At 40.5% G+C, this 17,823-nt stretch overlaps 1 protein-coding gene across 1 annotated transcript in view; it reads right to left on the reverse strand.

Moving 5' to 3' along the window:
• LOC135509565 (calcium-dependent secretion activator 2-like) overlaps positions 1 to 17,823 on the reverse strand; it is a 159,060-nt gene that overhangs the window by 113,522 nt on the left and 27,715 nt on the right. The window lies entirely within an intron of this gene.

Raw genomic sequence — 17,823 nt, forward strand, 5'->3', positions numbered from 1 at the left:
TAGTCATTCAGAAATCATGTAAACCCGCAATATTTCACACAGAGTGAGTCCATGTCACTTATTATGTGATTTTTAAAGCAAATTTGTACTCCTGAACTAATTTAGGCTTGCCTAAACAATATATATAATATATATATATTCTTCCACTTTGACATGAGTATATTGTGTAGATTGTTTAAAAAATCAATCATTTTAATCCCACTTTGTAACACAAAATGTGAAGAAATCCAAAGGGTCTGAATACTTTTGCAAGGCACTGTAGATGGATATAACTCGTTTTAGTATAGACATTCATATTGAGGGATTTGTAGTATATTCATTTAAGAATGCATGTTATTGCCTTGGATTGAATTAGATGAAAATACATGCCCTAAATTTGAAGACTTAACAATGCTTACATTTTTTGGGGGGGTTGGGGTTGAATTTTGCAACACTTCTGTATAACACCCTATCCTTCTCATTAAATTCTTATTTGAATTCCATCTTCATTGTTCTCCTAATTTGCACACCTAGAACCAGAGGCTAGTGCCGCTTCGATGACTTGTAATTGGCTTACAACAACAAGCAACACGCACCACTCTCGTGAAATGTAATTAGATACTTTTCTCTCTCTTTCTCTACTGCAGCAGTCACGTTCAGGTCTGTATAGGTCCTTACCAGCAAATCAGTTATAATTACACATCCCCGAGGCAATCAGATCTGACCCAGATCCGAGGGTCAACTACAGAATTTCGGACCCAACCTGGTCGGGTCCCAGGTAATCAGTTTTGGGTGGACCCATGAAGACCTCTAGGTCTGTACTCTCCTGGAAGCTTCCGATTTGGGTTTAAGGTGAAGGAAGAGCATGGTGGGTGGTTCAGTTATCCCACTAGGCACAAACTGATTGTTGGAAACTATGTTTATTCATTGTCATTTCAACAAAAGAAATGTATGTGATTATGTTGAATCATTGTGGAAAACTGATTGGATTTGCAAAAAGTCAACAACGTAAAGGGATTTCGGGAATGTCTGTATTTTCTTCACCTAAATCCACCTTTACCCTAAAACCAATGAGATGGTTAAAAATGTTTGTTGGTTTTACAATCGAATGGAATTAAAACTAACATCCCAGTGGGATAACACCTGCACAACAGGCCACGAGTGTGTGTGCATTTATTATTTCCCAGTTGCCAAGAGAATGTGTGGATTTTATTCAAAACGGTCTGTTCCTTTAAATTGCGAGAGACAAAAGAAATATAAACTCACTCACAGAGGAGGGTAAAGGAAAGGATCAGATCAAACAAGAAGTGTCTATTGTTTGCCTCGTGTTATTTTTTTAAATCACGGCACACAAAGAAAATGGACACTGGAGATAACCCTGAGCAGACTTTACCCGATACTGATCTGTCTTTGTTTGCCTCTCTTAGGAAAGTCAACAGTTAAGGATGTCATGTGGAGGGCCAGGAAGTTAACTATGTGTGGTGTATTTTCCAAAAAGGTGTTTTCTGTCTTAACATTATCTGACAAGGTATAAAACAGCAGAAAATACCTACCTGGCCTTGAAAAGAGAGTGAGTGTGTGAGAAGGTCTTTCCCATCTCTGCTGAAGGACAAATATTGTCTGTCTGTGCATAAAATACTTAGAAATGCACTGATTCATTCAGTCAAGTAACTACCCTCTAATCCAACTAAGATGCAAGACAATGACAATCATTGGTCTTGCAGTCAGCCTACACAAAGGCGTATAATGACTTCAAATTGAAAGGAGCCTCCAATGGTAAGGAAAAATAACAGAACATGTTTTATTTATTTATTTCCCTTTTATTTAACTAGGTAGGCCAGTTGAGAACAAGTTCCCATTTACAACTGCGACCTGGCCAAGATAAAGCAAAGCAGTGCGACACAAACAACACATGGGATAAACAAAAGTACGGTCAATAACACAATACAAACATCTATATACAGTGTGTGCAAATGTAGTAAGATTAGGGAGGTAAGGCAAATAGGCCATAGTTGTAAATAATTACAATTTAGCAATTAACACTGGAGTGATAGATGTGCAGAAGATGAATGTGCAAGTAGAGATACTGGGTTGCAAAGGAGAAAAAAAACAATAAGGGGAGGAGGTAGTTGGGTGGGCTATTTACAGATGGGCTGTGTACAGGTGCAATAATTGGTAAGCTGCTCTGACAGATGATGCTTCAAGTTAGTGAGGGAGATGTATAAGACTCCAGCTTCAGAGATTTTTGCAATTTGTTCCAGTCATTAGTAGCAGAGAACTGGAAGGAAAGGCAGCCAAAGGAGATGTTGGCTTTGGGGATGACCAGTGAAATATACCTGCTGGAACATGTACTACGAGTGGGTGCTGCTATGGTGACCAGTGAGCTGAGGTAAGGTGGGGCTATACCTAGCAAAGACTTATAGATGACCTGGATCCAAGCATTTCGCTACTCTCGCATTAACATCTGCTAACCATGTGTATGTGACAAATAAAATTTGATTGGATTTTGATTGGATTTGATTATAAAGCGAGGGCAGCCAGCGAGAGCATACAGGTCGCAGTGGTGGGTAGTATATGGGGCTTTGGTGGCAAAATGGATGGCACTGTGGTAGACCACATATAATTTGCTGAGTAGAGTGTTGGAGGCTAATTTGTAAAGGACATCGCCAAAGTCAATGATCGGTAGGATAGTCAGTTTTACGAGGGTTTGTTTGGCAGCAAAGGATGCTTTGTTGCGAAATAGGAAACCAATTCTAGATTTCATTTTGGATTGGAGATGCTTAATATGAGTCTGGAAGAAGAGTTTACAGTCTAACCAGACACCTAGGTATTTGTAAAAAAAATTCTAAGTCAGAACCATCCAGAGTAGTGATGCTAGTCGTGCGGGAGGGTGCGAGCAGTGATCGTTTGAAGAGCATGCATTTAGTTTTACTTGCATTTTAGAGAAGTTGGAGGCCACGGAAGGAGTGTTGTATGGCATTGAAGCTCACATTGTCCAAAGAAGGGCCAGAAGTATACTGAGAATCACCAGCAGCAAGAGCAGAGTCATTAAGACTGCAATGATTGTGTAATAGATGGATGCACAATAATAACTTTATTTGTATAGCGCTTTTCAATATAAGTAAAGTAGTGCTTCACATCAAATAAATAAAATAGTAGTAACAAAGAAACAGACAGGAGGAAGTAGAATAAAGGGTAGAGTACCTTATGATAAGCTGTAGACCACACTATCTACCAAGAGAGTTCTCATCTATATTATTCATAGCCATCTATTTACCACCGCAGACTGATGCTGGCACGAAGACCGCACTCAACCGACTCTATAAGGTCAAAAGCAAACAAGAAAATGATCATCCAGAAGCGGCGCTCCTAGTGGCTGGGGACTTTAATACAGGACAACTTATCAGTTGTACCCAATTTTTACCAGAATGTCACATGTGCAACCAGAGAAAAAAAAACCTCAAGACCACCTTTACTCCACACACAGAGATGCATACAAAGCTCTCCCCCGCCATACATTTGGCAAATCTGACCATAATTTGATCCTCCTGATTCCTGCCTACAAACAAAAACTAAAGCAGGAAGTACCTGTGACTCGCTCAATACGGAAGTGGTCAGATGACAAGGATGCTACTGTTTTGCTAGCACAGACTGTAATATGTTCCGGGATTTATCCAGTGGCATTAAGGAGTATACCACCTCAGTCATCGGCTTCATCAATAAGTGCATCAACGCAGTCATCCCCACAGTGAACGTATATACATATCCCAACCAGAAGCCATGGATTAAAGGCAACATCCATATTGAGCTAAAGGCTAGAGCTGCCGCTTTCAAGGAACGGGACACTAATCCAGACGCTTATAAGAAATCCCGCTATGCCCTCAGACGAACCATCGAACAAGCAAAGCGTCAATACAGGATTAAGATTTAATCCTACTACACCGGTTCTGACGCTCGTCGGATGTGGCAGGGCTTGAAAACTATTACGGACTACAAAGGGAAACCAAGACGTAAGCTCCCCAGTGACGCGAGCCTACCAGACGAGCTAAATGCCTTTTATGCTCGCTTCGAGGTAAGCAACACTGAAGCATGCACGAGAGCACCAGATGTTCTGGGTGACTGTGTGATAAAGCACTCGGTAGCAGATGTGAGCAAGACCTTTAAACAGGTCAACATTCACAAAGCCGCGGGGCCAGACGGATTACCAGGAAGTGTACTCAAAGGATGCGCGGACCAACTGGCAAGTGTTTTCACTGACATTTTCAGCCTCTCCCTGACCAAGTCTGTAATACTTAAACTCAGCAAAAAAAGAAATGTCCTCTCACTGTAAACTGCGTTTATGTGTAAATAGTTGCATGAACGTAACAATATTCAACAACGGAGACATAAACTGAACAAGTTCCACAGACATGTGACTAACAGAAATTGAATAATGTGTCCCTAAAGAAAGAGGGGGTCAAAATCAAAAGTAGCAGTCAGTATCTGGTGTGTACTTAGTCCCCTCCTGTACTCCCTGTTCACCCACGACTGTGTGGCCAAACACGACTCCAACACCATCATTAAGTAAGCTGATGACACAACATTGGTAGGTCTGATCACCGACAACAATGAGACAGTCTATAGGGAGGAGATAATAGAACTAGCATTGTGATACAAGGACAACAACCTCTCCCTCAATGTCAGCAAGACAAAGAAGCTGATCGTGGAGTACAGGAAAAGGCAGGCCGAACAGGCCTCTATTAACATCGACAGGGCTGTAGTAGAGCGGGTCGAGAGTTTCAAGTTCCTTGGAGACAAAATCACCAACAAACTATCACCCCCCCCGTAGAGGCATGGGTTCCCAGATCCTCAAAAAGTACAGCTGCACCATCGAGAGCATCATGACTGGCTGCATCACCGCCTGGTATGGCAACTGCTCAGCATTTGACCGTAAGGTGCTATAGAGGGTAGTGCGTACAACCCAGTACATCACTGGGGCCCAAGCTTCCTGCCGTCCAAGACCTATATAATAGGCGGTGTCAGAGGAAAGCCCATAAAATTGTCTGTTTTCTCTACCTTCGCACGGCAAGCGGTACCGGAGAGGCAAGTCTAGGAACAAAAGGCTCCTTAACAGCAGATAGTTCAATATTTTCTTAACTCTTCTTGAACTACACTGTTGGTTAACCTCTCTGGCACCAGTGGGACAGTAGCGTCCCACCTCGACAACAGCCAGTGAAATTGCAGGACGCCACATTCAAAACAACAGCAATCCCACAATTAAAATTCCTCAAACATACAAATATTTTCCACCATTTTAAAGATAAACTTGTTGTAAATCCAGCCACAGTGTCTGATTTCAAAAAGGCTTTACGACGAAAGCACACCAAACGATTATGTTAGGTCAGCACCTAGTCACAGAAAAACATAGCCATTTTTCCAGCCAAAGAGAGGAATCACAAAAAGCAGAAATGGAGATAATATTAACCTAAATTTTGATGATCTTCATCAGATGACACTCATAGGACTTCATGTTACACAAAACATGAATGTTTTGTTCGATAAAGTTCATATTTATATCAAGAAATCTAATTTTACATTGGCGTGTTATGTTCAGTAGTTCCAAAACATCCAGTGATTTTGTAGAGAGCCACATCAATTACAGAAATACTCATAATAAACATTGCTAAAATATATAACTGTTATGCATGGAATTTTAGATCCACTTCTCCTTAATGCAACCACTGTGTCAGGTTTTTTAAAAACGTTACGGAAAAAGCACACCATGCAATAACCTGAGTACAGCGCTCAGACACAAAAACAAGCCATACAGATACCCGCCATGTTGTGGAGTCAACAGTAGTCAGAAATAGCATTCTAAATATTCACTTACCTTTGATGATCTTCATCAGAATGCACTCCCAGGAATCCCAGTTCCACAATAAATGATAAAGTCCATCATTTATGTCCAAATACTTCCTTTTCGTTCGCGCGTTTAGCCCAGTAATCCAAATTCATGAGGCCTTATCACTAGCTCCAGACGAAAAGTCAAAAAGTTCCGTTACAGTCAAAAACATGTCAAACGATGTATAGAATCAATCTTTAGGATGTTTTTAACATAAATCTTTAATAATGTTCCAACCGGAGAATTCCTTTATCTTCAGAAATGCAATGGAACGCAGGTCACTCTCACATGATCAGCTCATGCCACTCTGGCAGACCCCTGACTCAATCAGCTCTCAGTCCCCCCTCCTTCACAGTAGAAGCCTCAAACAAGGTTCTAAAGACTGTTGACATCTAGTGGAAGCCTTAGGAAGTGCAACATGACACCATAGACACTGTGTATTCGATAGGCAATGACTTGAAAAACTACAAACCTCAGATTTCCCTGGTTGGATTTCTTTCTCAGGTTTTTGCCTGCCATATGAGTTCTGTATACTCACAGACATCATTCAAACAGTTTTAGAAACTTCAGAGTATTTCTATCCAAATCTACTAATTATATGCATATCCTAGCTTCTCGGAGTAGCAGGCAGTTTCATTTGGGAACGCTTTTCATCCAAAATTCCGAATGCTGCCCCCTACCCTAGTGAAGTTAAGGGCTTGTAAGTAAGCATTTCACGGTAAGGTCTACACTTGTATTCGGTTCTATTCAGCACATGTAACAAATAAAGTTTGATTTGAAACAAGATAGGTAATTAAAATCATACATTAAAAACACTGGCCGTCCATGAGATTATGAGAAAATACAAACAATGGAGTTATGATGTGGTATGACAGTTGTAGTAAGGCAAAGGGGCATTTATAAGTTATGCTACTCAAGAATCAAAGGGGATGTGGTTGATTGAAGTTATCATTAAATTGAACAGCAGGAAATATTCCAGATAGTGGCTTAAAGGCCATGTTCTTCTGGTTTCAGGGCTAATGAAGAGGATGGTATATTGTAGTGGCATGAAATGGAGGGCACACAGTCTGAGCTCTGGGAAATTCTCCACCACTGAGAGTCTGAAAGGGTAGTCTTATTACCGCATTACCAGACTCCTGCCGCCGCCACCAGCCTAATAACCATGTTAAAATCAATGGCCAGAGGCACAACAAACAGGCAAGGACTCACTGTTATTGTACCTAATCAGACATTTTAATTTAGCTGGAGGCTGTGACACAATAGCCACTTCATGATGTGATAGGAGGGATAATGCAGTGCAAAGTCACACAACAGAGGCTATTACTGAATCACTCTGCTATGTGGATGGATGATATGAAAATTGTGTCCAGATGTCTCAAGAGACAAACATATTTTCAATTTAAGCTTTGGAGGACAAGATGATAACTCTTCAGCTAAATGAGGTGGAACGGAAAATAATTAAAATCGTGTTCCCCCAGACAACATGTTTAAAGGGCACAGTAGCAGGACTTCACTTAATACCATGCTTTCAGGCCTAACTAACTTAAACATTAGCTACCTGAGCAGCTAACCGATCGCTGAAGCTGTACATTGCCCACCCAATCTACCTACCTCATCCCCATATTGTTTTCATTTACTTTTCTGCTAATTTGAACACCAGTATTTCTACTTGCACATCATCATCTGCTCATCTATCACTCCAGTGTTATTTTTGAAATTGTAATTACTCCACTACTATTTATTGCCTTACCTCCTCACGCCATTTGAAAACACTGTATATAGATTTTTTTTCTTTAGCCTACCTGGTTAAATAAAGGTGAAATAAAAATAATTTAAAAAAAGGCCAGAGCCTGGACTTTATCTTCATTCATTTCCATTTCAATCAAGTGGGGGAAAACTTTGAGCAAGAGTGTTAAAGAATTCACTCCAAAACTTCATTATCACAAGTTACATAGGCTACTATGAGACACGTGTCTAGATTGGACAGGCCCAGAGCTCTTGCGAGATGACTAAGAGGCCAGTCAGTATTTCAGCAACGCTAACAAAGGAACTGGAAATGATGTTGTGAGCTCAGACAGGGGAACTCCTTGACCTAACACTGAACCTGCATGGCATGGTAGCTCAACGTTACGCCACCAAACACAAACTTCAGTTCTCTGTGTGCTGTGCTGTCTATTCACCTATGCTGAAAAACAAGTGAAGTGGAAAGCAGAGGAAAACTCACCACTGGAAAAGGAAGTTAAGAGTTGCCGAGGCTTTACTCTGTGGATCCAGAACTGTCGTTGGCGCTGTGTCATGATGATTCAGATGGGAGAAGACTGCAGAGCTATCAAGGGTACTCACTACCATCCAACCTCTCTTGCATTACATAACAAATCACAGGCGCCATTCGCAACATTAAACAATGCTCTGGGGAAGCAGCGGTGCTCTATAGCCTTAGATGTTAAAACTAGGAGTCTGGGTTACATAAAGCGCCTGTGTTTTACTCTCATTAGCTCAGAAATGCAGCACATTGTTCGCATTTCAAAGCTAAGGTCTGAGTGTTTTTCCATCATCAGTATATTACCATCAGGTATGGCTGCCATGTGTACGCGTGGGTACGTTCATATAATCTTCAAAAGCTGACATGCCAAGACCAGGGATAATCCAATTAGACCTAAACAGGCAATGCTCTCTCTGCTGTAAACACTCAGGTTCCTATTAAAGTCGAAAAAAGCTGCATCTGAAATGTCCACACACATCTACATTATATATACAAAACTAGTATGTGGATGCCCCTTCAAATTGGTGGATTTGACTATTTCAGCCACACCCGTTGCTGACAGGTGTATAAAATCGAGCACGCAGCTACAGTGGTTCCTCCTTTAAAAGTTGCGTCATACTGCGGCACGCCTTGCGTGCTGCCTCGGCATTCTGTGGCACGTCATTTAATTCTCAGCCATTTTTTCTGTTACTGCAAGTTATTGCTAGTTTGACCACCAGAGGGCATCTTTGAAAAGCATTTGATAGTATTCTGTATTGGCATTACCAGAGAATTTAAAACCTTTTTTTGTAATAACATAGTATATGGGATTGATTTAAAGAAATTTGACTTAATTATTTTTATTAATACTATGGTGTTTCTATTCAGAGAAAAAGGAAAAAGGAAGCCCTCATGGTTTCTATGACGTTGTACAACACGGCGTCGGGAGTAGGTTACAGGATCGGAGGATTCTAAATTGTTTGCCTTTATTAGACAACTTTGTTACAATATTTCGGTAAATCAGTGATATTTATTCCCATAGTATATCGTTATGGATCCATAACTAAATCAACATATGCATCTTGAAAGAGTACTTTTTATCATTATTTTATTAACGAAATGGGTTTATTTGTTTATTAGGCTACTGTCCAGTCTACAATAAATACTGTCGTAAACATGTAGAAAATAGTCAAAATAAAGAAAAATCCTGGAATGAGTAGGTGTGTCCAAATTTTTGACTGGTACTTGCTTAATTAATTTGATTAATATTATGATGATTAATACTATTCCATGAAAAATGAAATACCCTCTGCGTTTCTGTTAGAATGGAACTGAAAATATGGCGCTGTACAATGTGATTCCATATGTGTTATTTCATAGTTGTGATATCTTCACAACTATGTTGTGATGTCTACTACATAATTAGACATTAGACATTACTCAACACTAGTGGGACTCATTTCGCCTATGGTAGGCCTACAATATATATATATATAAAAAAATGTTTCAATGATGTTGTCTCTCCTCCAATAATTACATTTAGAGGATTGGAGGACTCAATTAATATCTAAGGGGCATTTTCTATTGGGAACTGTGAGAATATCTGAGAATATCTAAGTTTAAAAAAATATATAATTCTAAATTAATTAATAACAAATCGCTTTGTTTAAAAAGTAACAATATTTTGGAGATTTCGTTTTCATTTTTGAGTGAGAAAAAGGCAATTGTTGAACATGGGTTTAGACATTCTCACTAATTTGTAAACAAAGCCAGTACAATGTGACATCGGGAGAAGGCTACAGGATTGGAGGATTCTAAATTGTTTGCTTTCATCAGACATTACTCAACGCTAGTGAGACTCAATTCGCCTATGGTAGACCTACAGTATATCAATATTTTTCTTTTCAATGACGAGACTCTCCGCCAATAATTACATTGAGAGGATAATATCCAAGGGGCATTTTCCATTAGATATTCTCACAGATCCTAAGGGGCTTTAATATGATTCTAAATTAATTAATAATAACCACTTTGTTTAAAAAAGTAACAATATTTTGGAGATTTTGTTTTCATTTAACCTAGAGTGAGTGAGAAAATGGCAAAAAAAGCAGACATCAATTGCTTATATTCAGTCAACACATATCTCAAGAAAATCATGCCATATTTGAACGAGTAATTCGTTATAGACCCATAACTATTTTTATTTTTTATTTGTATTTTTTATTAACAGCTCGGTTTTAAATAGTAACTGTGTTAAGGGTGGAATTTTGGGTGGGGTGAGGAAAGGCGTGACTTTAAGGTTACAATAGGCTATAAGTATACAGTAGATTGACGATTTTCCTCACTTTGATTATATTGTAGCACCATGACCAGGATCTCTATTCATTTAAGTGAGCAGATTAAGGCTTTCAGGAGGAAAGGAAAATCTAAAAGTAAGTAGACCTTTATGTAGTAAAATAAAGGTCAAATAAATAAATAAAAGACCTACCACACCTTCGGTAGGCCTACAGTATATGTAAAAAAAATAAAAAATAATCATTTCTACATGTAGGTCTCCTGATTTAAACCCGATCAAACTTGTTTGGCATCAACTGAAAACATTAATCTGTAACTCTGCCAAGCCGACAAGCAAAATTAACTGGTCAAGGCCATCAGGGGGTTTTGTCTAGAGAAATTGACGATACAACAATGCAACAAATACATTGATCATCTCAGCAAGGTTTTATCTGTGGTCGTGGAGCTGGGTGGAAGTGCGACTAAAATGTAGTTTATATAAACATCTGCATTTGAATGTATTTTTTCTCGTTATTTTATTTGATTAACAAAATAATAAAGATGTTGCTGAATTGAATACTGTACTGATGTTTTGAGTTAGAAATGTAACACTTTCGAGTACTTAAGCATCATACATTGCAAGTTGGGTGATTTTCACAACAGTAGCCGGGTTATAAAAAGTCTATTGTCCTGCTAATAGGAAACATTTGCATGATGGGCTACACCTGCTTACAGTTGTGAAAAACAAGTGTTTGAAAACCTGTTTTCAAAATGCCTCCAGTTGTCCATCATTACTGTAAATAAAAACACAGCATCTTGTTTACATATTGTTTACATTCTTTATATCTACCTTTCCAATTACTTTTAGTGTTTGGAATTTACAACTGTGCGCTTTTGATTAATAGTTCCATTGTTTAAATCGAACATGCAGACTTTTTGTCTTTCAATGATGGTTTTATGTAGGATGCTACATTTTTGACCAGTTGCGATTGTAAGTAGGTCTAAAAAGCCTCATAGCCTACCTCAACCACATACGTTATTTAAATAGGCAGAGGCTCTAAAGACATAGACTCCAATTAAGCCCTCTTGTTGTTTGTAAAGTCAAATTAAAATTATGATTATTGTTGAAATGAATTGCTCGACCGGTGTAGGTTTTCACCATCTCTTGGTGTGCAACACTAGCATAACAAGCTAGCTATATTTTCAGCACCAGCCTACCAGCACCCTACCCAGGCCAATTAAGTTCTACCCCAGCCAAACCCACTGGGCCAATTATGCGCCGCCCTATGGCACTCCCAATCACGGTCGGATGTGATACAGCCAGAATTTGAATATACACAGTTGAAGTCAGAAGTTTACATACACCTTAGCCAAATACATTTAAACTCATTTTTTCACAATCCCTGACATTTAATCAGAGTAAATTTTCCCTGTCTTTGGTCAGTTAGGATCACCACTTTATTTTAAGAACGTGAAATAATATTAGAGAGAATTATTTATTTCAGCTTTGATTTCTTTCATCACATGCCCAGTGGGTCAGAAGTTTACATACGCTCAATTAGTATTTGGTAGTATTGCCTAAAAATTATTTATTTACTTGGGTCAAACGTTCCACGTAGCCTTCCACAACCTTCCCACAATAAGTTGGGTGAATTTTGGCCCATTCCTCCTGACAGAGCTGGTATAACTGAGTCAGGTTTGTAGGCCTCCTTGCTTGCACATGCTTTTTCAGTTCTGCCCACACATTTTCTATAGGATTGAGGTCAGGGCTTTGTGATGGCCACTGCAATACCTTGACTTTGTTGTCCTTAAGCCATTTTTATACAACTTTGGAAGTATGCTTGGGATCATTGTCCATTTGGAAGACCTATTTGTGACCAAGCTTTATCTTCCTGACTTATGTCTTGAGTTGTTGCTTCAATATATCCACATCATTTTCCATCCTCATGATGCCATCTATTTTGTGAAGTGCACCAGTCCCTGCAGCAGGAAAGCAGCCCCACAACATGATGCTGCCACCCCCGTGCTTCACGGCTGGGATAGTGTTCTTTGGCTTGCAAGCCTCCCTTTTTTTCCTCCAAACAAAACAATGGTAATTATGAACAAACAGTTATATTTTTCAAAATTGTAGCAGTGGCTTCTTCCTTGCTGAGCGGCCTTTCAGGTTATGTCGATATAGGACTTGTTTTACTGTGGATATAGATACTTTTGTACCCGTTTCCTCCAGCATCTTTACAAGGTCCTTTGCTGTTGTTCTTGGATTGATTTGCACTTTTCACACCAAAGTACATTCATCTCTAGGAGACAGAACGCATTTCCTTCCTGAGCGGTATGACGGTTGTGTGTTCCCATGGTGTTTATTCTTTTGTACTATTGTTTGTACAGATGAATACGCTACCTTCAGACGTTTGGAAATTGCTTCCAATGATGAACCAGACTTGTAGAGGTCTTGGCTGATTTCTTTTGATTTTCCCATGATGTCAAGCAAAGAGGCACTGGGTTTGAAGGTAAGCCTTGAAATACATCCACAGGTACAGCTCCAATTGACTCAAATTATGTCAATTAGCCTGTCAGAAGCTTCTAAAGCCATGCCATCATTTTCTGGAATTTTCCAAGCTGTTTAAAGGTAATGTCAACTTAGTGTATGTAAACTTTTGACCCACTGGAATTGTGATAGTGAATTATAAGTGAAATAATCTGTCTGTAAACAATTGTTGGAAAAATGACTTGTGTCATGCACAAAGTAGATGTCCTTGTTAACAGGAAATTTGGGGAGTGGTTGTAAAACTAGTTTTAATGACGCCAACCTAAGTGTAAACTTCCGATTTCAACTGTATATAAATATATATATTTCAGAACATTAACCGCATGTAGGCAGATACGTGTGTAGGTAGATGTGGAAAGATAGACACAAATTATTTGTTGCAAGTTGGGGAGGGGGAGGGGTGGTGGGGTCACACCTAGCTCGGCTATTAGACAATTCTTTAGTAAAGGTGGAATAGTCTATTGTTCAGCTAATAGCCCATCCTGCGACGCTTGTGAAAAACGAATAATAATAATTTCCCCCCCTTTCCACATGTTAAAGATTCCAATAGATAGTGTTTTAGCCACAATCGGCCCCAACCACAGTTAATAAATTTGGGCACAGTCGATAGCGTGCTGAACTTCGGGCTAGAATGTTGAGGGTTTGAAACCTTCTCCCTGCTTGTTTCATTGCATTATTATGCCGGTCTCAGAGCAAATAGCCTGGAATGTTACTCCCATCTCATTCCTCACTCTCTTCCACTTGTCATTCAGCACACTTGTAGGCATGCAGGCAGGATGTACTGTTTTTTATTCTGTATATATGAATTACAAAATCATGTTTCTAGTCTATTGCATAGTCACAATGTGTAATCATTGGTGTCCCAGGAGCAGGAGTGGTAAACACGGTTGAAGTGTATATTTGTAATACATACTTGCAGACGCAGCACCATTCACAGAATGGAGATTGATATTGGATATGACAGAAGAAAACTTGCAAAATAGCGATTTTCGTAAATTGACTTTATGACTAAAATATGCACAATCGTTTGTCTCTACATTAAGTAACATATTCCTCTCAATTGTACATTTTTTTCTTGACTCGTTATGACTTTATAACTACTTACATTTGCCTCCACCTAAATGTTTTGTCAGCTTTGCTGAAGAAAGCCAGGCTCTGCATCAAATCCGTCATTGGAACCACTCGATATGATTGGTCATATAAAAACCTTGGGACCAAAATGCATAATGAGTGTTCTAACTCCCCTTTGTGGTGGTCTGGAGCAATGAAGCCATGACGCTGGGTACCCCTAAGTCCCGCGGTGTAAGCTCGCAACTTTTAAAGGAGGAACCACTGTATGCAATTTCCATAGACAAACATTGGTAGTAGAATGGCCTTACTGAAGAGCTCAGTGACTTTCAACGTGGCACCGTCATATGACCTTTCCAACAAGTCAGTTTGTCACATTTATGCCCTGCTAGAGCTGCCCCGGTCAACTGTAAGTGCTGTTATTGTGAAGTGGAAACATCTAGGAGAACCAACGGTTCAGCTGCGAAGTGGTAGGCCATACAAGGTCACAGAAAGGGACCACCGAGTGCTGAAGCACGTAGTGCATAAAAATTGCTTGTCCTAGGTTGCAACACTCACTAGCGAGTTCTAGATTCAAAGTCAGCCCAAAAACTATTCGTCGGGACCTTCATGAAATACGTTTCCATGGCCGAGCAGCCGTACACAAGCCTAAGATCACCATGTACAATGCAAAGCGTCGGCTGGAGTGGTGAAAAGCATGCAGCCATTGGACTCTGGAGCAGTGGAAATGCATTCTCTGTGCTTCCAACTTTGTGGCAACAGTTTGGGGAAGGCCCTTTCCTGTTTCAGCATGACAATGCCACCATGCATGCACAAAGTGAGGTACATACAGAAATGGTTTGTTGAGATAGAAAGAACTTGACTGGCCTGCACAGAGCCCTGACCTCAACCCCATCGAACATCTTTGGGATGAATTGGAACGCAGACTGCGAGCCAGGCCTAATCACAACATCAGTGCCCTACTGTTAAGGGAATTTTTTATCAATGATGACTAATTATGTATACATTTCAATCAGGACTGACTAATACGAATACTATTGTGTTACTGTACATGTATGAATTTTCTCTCTTGCTCCCAGTATTGAATATGAAGTAGTCAAGACTTTAGAACAATGACGGCCTGTTCCTTGGTACAAATGAATGAACTATCTCCAGATGGCAGGGACGGACTATCTCCAAACTGTCTAGAATGCTTATCTACACTGACTGACCTTGGCTCTAGGCGAGGAGGGAAGGCTTGAGATCTATAGAGCCTTTCTACCAGTGTCAAGAAAAGATGGAACATTTAGAAAACGCAGACGTGTATGAAAATGTGTATGAACTCAGTACTCTCTTGAATTAAAGGCTGTTACTTGACTTTTAAGACCGGGGCTCTGTCCATTCTTATAATATAAGGGTCATACAAATCCTTATGAATTGACAGTGTCTAATTTTGATTGGGATTTAAAACAGAGGAATTCAATTCCTTCAACACCTACCTCACTAATGCTCTTGTGGCTGAATGGAAGCAAGTCCCCACAGCAATGTTCCAACATCTAGTGAAAAGCCTTCCCATAAGAATGGAGGCTGTTATAGATGCAAATGGGGGAACAACTCCATATTAATACCCATGATTTTGGAATGAGATGTTCGACGAGCAGGTGTCCACGTACTTTTGGTCAAAATATTTGCTAGCCTCTCTACACTGGCTTCCTGTTAAGGCTAGGGCTGATTTCAAGGTTTTACTGCTAACCTACAAAGCATTACATGGGCTTGCTCCTTCTGATCTCTCCGATTTGGTCCTGCCGTACATACCTACACGCACGCTACGGTCACAAGACTCAGGCCTCCTTATTGTCCCCAGAATTTCTAAGCAAACAGCTGGTGGCAGGGCTTTCTCCTATGGAGCTCCATTTTTATGGAATGGTCTGTTTATCCATGTGAGAGACGCAGACGCAGTCTCGACCTTTTAAGTCTTTATTGAAGACACATCTCTTCAGTAGGTCCTATGATTGAGTGTAGTCTGTCCCAAGGGTGTGCAGGTGAATGGAAAGGCACTGGAGCGATGAACCACCCTTGCTGTCTCTGCCTGGCCGATTCCCCTCTCTCCACCGGGATTCTCTACCTCTAACCCTAATACGGGGGCTGAGTCACTGGCTTACTGGTGCTCTTACCATCCCGTCCCTAGGAGGGGTGGGTCAGTGGGTGGGTTGAGTGGGTTGAGTCACTGACGTGATCTTCCTGTCCAGGTTTGGCGCCCCCCTCGGGTTCGTGCCGTGGAGGAGATCTTCATGGGCTATACTGGGCCTTGTCTCAGGGTAGTAAGTTGGTGATTGAAGATGTCTCTCTAGTGGTGTGGTGGCTGTGCTTTGGCAGAGTGGGTGGGGTTTTATCCTGCCTGGTTGGCCCTGTCCGGGGGTATCGTCTGACGGGGCCACAGTGTCTTCCAACCACTCCTATCTAAGCCTCCAGTATTTATGGTGCAATAGTCTATGTGTCGGGGTGCTAGGGTCAGTCTGTTATATCGTGAGTATTTATCCTATCTTATCCAGTGTCCTGTGTGAATTTAAGTATGCTCCCTCTAATTCGCTCTCTCTCCCTCCCGGAGGACCTGAGCCCTGGGACCATGCCTCAGGACTACCTGGCCATATGACTCCCTGCTGTCCCCAGTCCAACTGGTCGTGCTGCTGCTCCACTTTCAACTGTTCTGCCTGTGGCTATGGAACCCTGACCTGTTCACCGGACGTGCTACCCTGTCCCGGACCTCCTGATTTTGACTCTCTCTCTCTCTACCGCACCTGCTGTCTATAACTCTGAATGATCGGCTCTGAAAAGCCAACTGACATTACCTCACGAGGTGCTGACCGGTTGCACCCTCTACAACCACTGTGATTATTATTATTATTATTATTTGGCACTGCTGGTCATCTATGAACATTTGAACATCTTGGCCATGTACTGTTATAATCTTCACCCAGCACAGCCAGAAGAGGACTGGCCACCCCTCAGAGCTTGGTTCCTCTATAGGTTTCTTCCTAGGACCCTGCCTTTCTAGGGAGTTTTTCCTAGCCACCGTGCTTCTACATCTGCATTGCTTGTGGTTTGGGGTTTTAGGCTGTGTTCCTGTATAGCACTATGTGACATCAGCTGATGTAAAAAGGGCTTTAGAAATACATTTTTTTGATTGATTGATTGATTCTGTGAAGTTTCATGACTCTAGGACTAAAATAAGTTATTCAAAATGCCTTGTGAACTTCCATTAACTTCTTGCGTCGAGCAATCCCGTATCCGGGAGCGTAATCATAGCCTCAAGCTCATTACCATAACGCAACGTTACCTATTCATGAAAATCGCAAATTAAATGAAATACATATATTGGCTCACAAGCTTAGCCTTTTGTTAACAACACTGTCATCTCAGATTTTCAAAATATGCTTTTCAACCATAGCTACACAAGCATTTGTGTAAGAGTATTGATAGCTAGCATAGCATTAAGCCTAGCATTCAGCAGGCAACATTTTCACAAAAACAAGAAAAGCATTCAAATAAAATCATTTACCTTTGAAGAACTTCGGATGTTTTCAATGAGGAGACTCTCAGTTCCAAAAATATTATTTGTGTAGGAGAAATCGCTCCGTTTTGTTCATCACGTCTGGCTAAGAAAAAACCCTGAAAATTCAGTCATTACAACGCCAAACTTTTTTCCAAATTAACTCCATAATATCGACAGAAACATGGCAAACGTTGTTTAGAATCAATCCTCAAGGTGTTTTTCACATATCTATTCGATGATAAATCATTCGTGGCAGTTGCCTTTCTCCTCTGAACCAAATGGAAAAGTGCACGCAGCTGGAG

Source organism: Oncorhynchus masou, chromosome 22, assembly GCF_036934945.1.
Source record: "Oncorhynchus masou masou isolate Uvic2021 chromosome 22, UVic_Omas_1.1, whole genome shotgun sequence".
Lineage (NCBI taxonomy): Eukaryota > Metazoa > Chordata > Actinopteri > Salmoniformes > Salmonidae > Oncorhynchus > Oncorhynchus masou.